Consider the following 6,767-nt stretch of genomic DNA (forward strand, 5'->3'; position numbering starts at 1 on the left):
GACCCTTCTCCCCACGACACGCTGGGTGTGGAGGTGGGTGGGTGAGGGGTCTCCATCCTCACCCCTTAACCGGGTGGCACAACTGGGACCCCAGAGCTCCCCCCCTGAGTCAGGGCAGAGCAAAACGCAGCTTCCCCCCGATGTTTTCCAAGGTTAAGAGTCCCTGAACGTCCCTGTCCAAGGGAAATGAGCCGCTGGCAGAACGTCTTGCCTGGGGACCCATCACCCCGAGGTGCTGCTGGTGACCAAACCCCCCTCCCCACACGAGGGGGGTCTGCGCTGTCCCCTCGGGCACCCCGGGGGAGGGGGCGCTGCGAGGGGCTCGCGGGACCACCCGCAGCCAGATCTCCCCAAAGGTAAAGAAATCCCGGCGAGCAGGAGCGGGTTTGGGACACAAACCCACCCCACCGAGTGTCCCCGTTCCCTCCGAACGTGGGGCCACGGGAGACCCCCCACCCCACCCCGGGCTCCCGCGGGGAGGGGTCCCGGTGCCGCAGCGGGAGGGGGATGCACTGCGGACCCGGGGGGGGTGCGAGCGCCCGGCCGAGCCTTTGCAGGAGGTTTTTATCTACCCCCGGTCCTCGGGAGCGTCACCCCGAGGGTCTGGGGGTGCCGGGAGCTCCCCGGGGGCCGCCAGAGCCGCAGGGGTTAAACGCGCGGCCGGCAGGAGCTGATTCGGGTGGGTGGCACGTCGTGGCGACAAGACCGGAGTGAGGAGGAGGATTGGGGAAGGGAGGGGAGAAGGGAGGAGGAGGAGGAGGAGGAGGAGGGGGAGCGCTTGCAGGCAGCGGAGAGTGTGCGGCTGCGAAGGAGCCGTGCGAGGGGAGGATGGAGGGCTCTCACCGCCGCCTCCAGCCCGGGCGCTGAGGGCCAGCGTGGCAGGGGGGGGTCCTGCTAGCCCTGTCCCCACAGCCCCAGAGGGACGAGGAAGGACCCCCCAGCGCTGACAGATCCAAAGCGAGCCGGCCCTTTGTCTGCCGGCGGGGCTCTGCCCGAGCCAGATGTGCGGGCAGCTGTGCAGGGGAGCGGCAGGCGATGCCAGCGGCGCCGGGGGACGGGGACAGACTCCAAGGGTGAGTCGGGGTCCAGCCGCGATCGTGGTATTGTCCGTCGGGTGTGACTTTGGGTGGGGGAGGCTGCTGTGCCGGGGGGGTCTGCATCGCAGAGCCGGCTGCTTGGCAGTTCGTTTGGGTTTTGGTTGTTTTGGGGTTTTTTTTCCCCCCTCTTTCCAGAGCTTTGGTTTCCCTGATAAAAGGTGGGTTTGACGATAAATGGTGCGTTTGAAAAATGAAAAGAAGGAAAGCAGGTGAAAACGCAGGAAATGCGGAGACATCGGTGCGTGGTCCGGGAGGGGACGGGGGTGCGGGAGGGAGAGGAGGGGTCTCTGATGGCGGGAGCTGGATTCCCGGTCCTGGAAACTCCTCTGGGATCGAGTCGATCCTCAGCCCGGCGCCGATGGGAATGTGGGGTGACCGTGGCGAAGCCCGCGGCGGTGCCTGGGGCTGGAATCCAGCCTTGCCCGGGGCTGCTGGCAGGATGCGATCCAGGCGGGAGCAGCGCTCCCTCGGCATTAACCCCTCGGCGCCAGAGCGGCGCGGAAAACGTTAAAGGAGCGAAGCGAAGTGTAAAAAAGGGGCTGTTAAATAAACAACCCGGGGATTTGTCTCCCTCCCACCTTCACCTGCCGGCGCCAGGCTCGGCCGCCCAAGGGAGGGGACAGGCTGCCCGGGCGGGGGGGGCACATGCAAAGGAGATGGCAAAGGACCCCCGTGAGGAGCCGCCCTGGGCCCGCGGTGTCACTGGAATGATGTCGGTGCTGGTCTGTGTTTACCTCCCCCCTTCCCCGCTCCTCCTCCCGCAGCTGCACAGGAGCCGCTCACCCCCCCCGCCTAAAATCCCCGCGCTCGTCCCCCCGTGCCAAACACCCACCCGGGTGTGGGGCTGTGCCCTGGGGGGGCCGTGGGATCATCCCGGGGCTCTCTGTGCAGGAGGGACCCTGCGCTGACCCGCCCGGGCGGGGGGCTCAGGGCTGGGAGGGTCCGCGTGTGGCTGAGCCCTCTGCTGTCCTCGCCTCTCCCCGACGCCCACACGGGCACCCGGCCCTCTCCACCTCTCCCTGCTTCCTGCCAGAGCCTGGAAAAAGGGATTGGAGACCTGTCAGCAGTGCCCCATTCTCCCATGAGGAGGGGGAGAAGCCCTTGGACACCCGGGGCTTGTCCCGGCACGGCCGCGAGAACTCGGAGGGGAGGAGGGAGACACAGGGCTGGGAAAAGGACCCTTTGGAGCCGCGTTTCCAGGGAGCCCTTTGCTGGGAGTTGTGGGGATGTGCTGCCATCGCCCCTGGGCTCGAGGGTCTGGCTCCCCAAGCCTTGATCTAACCAGGCTGGGAGGTCAGGAGCCACACAGGGGTGTTGCCTGTCTCCCCCTCCCCTGGATGCTGTGCTGGTGCTGAGCCAGGACCCAGCCCTGCCTTGCAGGGACGAGCAGCCCTGATCCCGCAGCCTGGATGCAGGAGAGCTCGTGGAAAGGCTGGGAAGCAAATGTCTCACTGCTGTCTCTGCCAGGCTGAGCCTGGTGCAGACGTGGAGCGATGGGATGTGGCTCAGGGCAAGTTTCCGGAGCTCTGGCTGCTCCCTGCCCCGGGGGCTCTCCTGGGGGGTCCATCAGCCCCTCACGGTCACATTTGGGGCATCATCATCCTCCTGTCCTGCCTTCCTGAGGCAGAGGACCCTGGTCCTGCTGGCACAGCCTCTTTGCTGGGGACACGGCTCTTCCCGGCTCTTCCTGGCTCTTCCCGGCTCTCCCATCCCTGCTGCTCTGCCTGGATCCTCTCCGTGGGCAGTGGGGGCTCTTTGGCACACGGTTGGCACTGGTGTGAGTGAGGAGAGCAAGGCTGAGGGGCAGAGCTGGGCTGAGTCTCTGCTCCTCAGCCATCTTAAACCCCTTCCTTTGGGTGGGACCTTTGTCACCTTCCGCGGCGCAAACCCAGGAGCTGAGAATCCTCTGCCAGGGCTGAGCTGTGCCCACACCCCTGGCAGAGGCTGCCAAACCCCTCTGGCTCAGGGGAAGGGCTGGGGAGTCAGCCAGGACCCCGACAGCACCCCACCCCACCTCGCCAGGGCTGTGGGAGCAGCAGGAATTCTGCGTCCCCACAGCACCGCACCTGGAGCTGCACAGTGAGCTCCCCAGGGAGCGGGGGCAGCCCCTCTGCCAAGGAGGCTCCCATTCCCAGGGAGGCTCCCATTCCCAGGGAGGCTCCCATTCCCCATGTGGAGCAGAGCTCCAGCTGCCCTGCCCAGCCCCTGCTCTCTCTGCCTGGCAGGGCTGGGCTGGCTCCCGGCAGCAGAGGGACCGTCCCTGCTCCTGGCTGGAGCTGGGAGAGACATTCCACTGCCATTCCGGGCCGTGATCCCGGAGTTCCTGGCTAGGGCAGGGATGAATCGGTGCTAGGAGCTTTTTCCAGGTGGTCATCTGGAAGGCTGGGAGCGTCCTCTCTCCAAATGCAGGAGCTCCATCCCTTTCTTTATTCCCAGATGTATCTCCCACCCCCCCTGCAGGGCAGGCCCTGCTCACTGACCCCTTTTCCCTCCTGTCCCGTGAGCTCCCATGGGATAACATTCCAGCTGGCACGTGGCTGATGCCCCGAGGAGCAGAGGTGCCAGCCCAGGACCCGAGTGATCCCCCGGCACGCAGGAAATCACCACCCTCCTCCTCTCCTGCTCCCACATCTCTTTGCCAGGGAACACCCGGAGAGGGGCTGCTCCTCTGCCCACCCCGAGGTGCCAGCCCTGGCACAGAGGGGTGGGTGCTCTCCCCCTGCCCGGCCTGCAGGGGAGGGACCCGGGACTTTGGTTTTCTCCTCCTGGAATTGTTGTTCCCAGGGGAAACGTCTGCATGGGGAGCTGCAGCTCTGCCCAGCCCCGGGAAAACCACGGGAAGGAGAATTCCAACCCCAGGAAAGATCTTAAATGAGTTTAAAAGTTCTCCTTAAAAGCCAGACGGTCCCTGCTGATAAAGCTCCTCACTGGGACTGTGGGGGTGAGTTTTGGGGTCGTGGGGCTCAGGGCAGCCCCCCCTTGTCCTCCTGCTGTTCCCTGGAAACCTGTTTGCCCCTTCCAGCATCCCTTTCCTCCCGGGCTGAGGCAGCGGCTGGAATGCCCGACACCGTTCCAGGACATCAACCAGCTCATAGGCAGCGAAATAAATGTGCAGCTTTAGTGCTCGGTGATGGCAGAGAGGTGTTGGGTGATAAATATGTTTACGGTGGGGTTTGTAAAAGGCTGTTCCAATGGGTGGGTTTCAGGAGGGCGATAAATGGCTGAGAAAATTGCTCTGCTTGCAGCTCGGAGCAGCCCCAGCACCCCTGGAGGTCCCCTCCCCATTCCCGGGGGGGCGCTTGGAGCTCCCTAATTTGGGAAACGGGGTCCCCCAAAGCACAGCCCCCCATCCAGGGCGGGAGGGGGGCCCTGAGTAACCCCCCCCCAGGAGCTGTTTGCAAACACTCCGCGGGGCAGGAATTATCGGCCGGCTCTGTTTGGTGTGCGATTCCCAACAACAAATAAATATGGGAAAATTGGGATCCGTTCCCAGACAATTCACAAAGGGCTTAATTGGGACTTAAGTGGTGCCTAAGCCTTGCGCTGGCTCTCTGCGCCGGGGTGCCTTTCACCCAGACAGGGAAAAGAGACAAACTTGGTCAATAAATTACTTGTGATAAATTATTCACCGACTCCGCTCGGAATTAATGCCGACTCCCCCCTCCAGCAGCTCCGAAATGCTCCGATATCTCCTGACCCTGTCCAGCCGCTGGAGCCACTCGTTGGCTTTAAAAGCCTCTCCCAGCCTCTATTATAAAACCATATTTCGTGGCATTTATAACCTGTCATGAAGGAAAAAAAAAATCACTCCCAGATTAAATTTGGCGTGTGAGGTCGGGGCTTTGTCCTTCCTGTTGAACCAAAGCTGAGGCGAATCTGTTTGCAGGTTCAAGCTGAGAAAATTGTTTGGCGTGAAGAGAGGCCACTGTGCTTCTGTGAGGCTTAATAACGCTCGCTTGGAATTTAAAAGCCTTCATCAGTGAGGAATTTGTAATCAGCATAAAAGGGGTTTTGCATTTTAACCAGCTTTTCCCCAAGGAAGGGATGAGCCGGCTCCAGATCTCTGGGTTTTTTTGGGGGAAAAAAAAAAAAAGCGTCTTTGCTTCTCTCCCTCCTCAATCCTCGTTCCCAGCAGTGGGAATAGAGAAGGAGGGGAAATAGAAAAGAATAAAAAAATATAAATATCAGGTCAGCTGAAAAGGGAAAAAAAAAATGGGTTTCCCTATTTATGAGCCATTAAAAACTGAACCAATTTGGTCCAGCTTTTCCCAAAGGAAGAGATGAGCCGGCTCCAGATCTCTGCTTTTTAGGGGGAAAAAAGCATCTTTGCTTCTCTTCCTCCTCTCTCCCACCAGTGGGAATGGGGGGGGGGGGAATAGAAAAGAATAAAAAATACAAATATATGGTCAGCTGAAAAGGGGAAAAAAATGGCTTTTTCCCTATTTATGAGCCATCGAAAACCGAACCCATTTGGTTTGTGCTGGAAGAAACGTTTCACTCTGTGCCCATTCACAGGGTGATTATTAAATTTAATGCAACGTTTTGGGTGCTCAAACCACCGTTTGACGCCTCATCAAAGCCGCTCTGCTCGCCTCGAAAACCCATTTGGGCTTCAAAAAAAAAAAAACAAAACCAACCCTAAAAAGGGGCTGCGGCGTTTGATCCCCGAGGAGCCGCGTTTTTCCTCCTCGAAGGTTTTTTTACTCCTATGGAAAAATCCTGCCGAGTCCCGTCTGTGAGTCACTTTTCCCAACTCCTACGAGCTGTCGCTGCCGCTCCAACGGAGCCGGGAGGGCCATCCCGAGCCTGGCTCCTGGAGTCCAATTCCCTAATTCCCCACGTGCAGCGGGATTCATCCCTTCCTCCCGTGTTTGAAAGGATCAAGGAGCAGGAGCAATCCTGGAATTCCAGGGCCCTAAACCCCTCTGTCACCTGCTCCACCCTGAAATCATCTGCTGTGCTTCCCTTTCCATGGAATTATTGTTAACGGGGTTTTAGGGACACTCTCCAGCTACTTTTATGGCTCTTTAATAATTCCTTGCCTCCCTTTTTGTGGGTTAAATCCTCCTGGGAAGGACACAGCCCTTGGCCCCCTTCTTTGGCCAGGGTTGTCCTCCCTGGCTTGGGAGACACACGGGTTTTCCCTGTTTTGCTCAGGTTTTAAGGGATGTTTCAGGGCTCTTTCCACCCAAAAGCCACCCCTTTTCCTGCTGGAATCTCTGCTCCAAGGCTGGCAGCAGGAATGCTGAGGGCTGAGGGAGTTGGAGGCTCACGCCCAGCACAGGGAAACCAGGAGCTGCCTTTGCCTTTGCTTGGGATTTTTAAGGGAATGGAAGGGTGGCCAAAGTCATTTTATCCTGGGAAAACGCAGGAAAGGAGGATGCACTCTGGTCTCGTGGAGTAACCACTCCCAGCACATGGAATCCCATTCCTGGCACAGGGAATCCTGCTCCCAAAACGTGGCATCCCACTCCCAATGCCTGAATTCCCGCTTTTGGCCCATGGAATCCTGCTCCCGTGGCCTGACATCCTGCTCTCCCAGCACAGGGCATCCCGCTCCCAGCGCACGGAATCCCACTCCTGGCACATGGCATGGCACTCCCAGTGTGTGGCCTCCCACTCCCAGTGCATCCCACCCCACTCCCAGCATGTGGCATCCCACTCCCACTG

The 6,767-nt window shown here is 60.1% G+C and overlaps 1 protein-coding gene across 1 annotated transcript in view; it reads left to right on the forward strand.

Moving 5' to 3' along the window:
* Window positions 1-762: 762 nt before the first annotated feature.
* Window positions 763-6,767, forward strand: part of LRRN2 (leucine rich repeat neuronal 2) — a 24,532-nt gene continuing 18,527 nt past the window's right edge. The window contains exon 1 of the mRNA XM_017832082.1: window positions 763-1,073. The gene's annotated coding sequence lies outside the window, so the exon portion shown is untranslated. The remainder of the gene's footprint in view (window positions 1,074-6,767) is intronic.

This window comes from Lepidothrix coronata, unplaced genomic scaffold (assembly GCF_001604755.1).
Source record: "Lepidothrix coronata isolate B3197 unplaced genomic scaffold, Lepidothrix_coronata-1.0 Scaffold199, whole genome shotgun sequence".
Classification (NCBI taxonomy): Eukaryota; Metazoa; Chordata; class Aves; order Passeriformes; family Pipridae; genus Lepidothrix; species Lepidothrix coronata.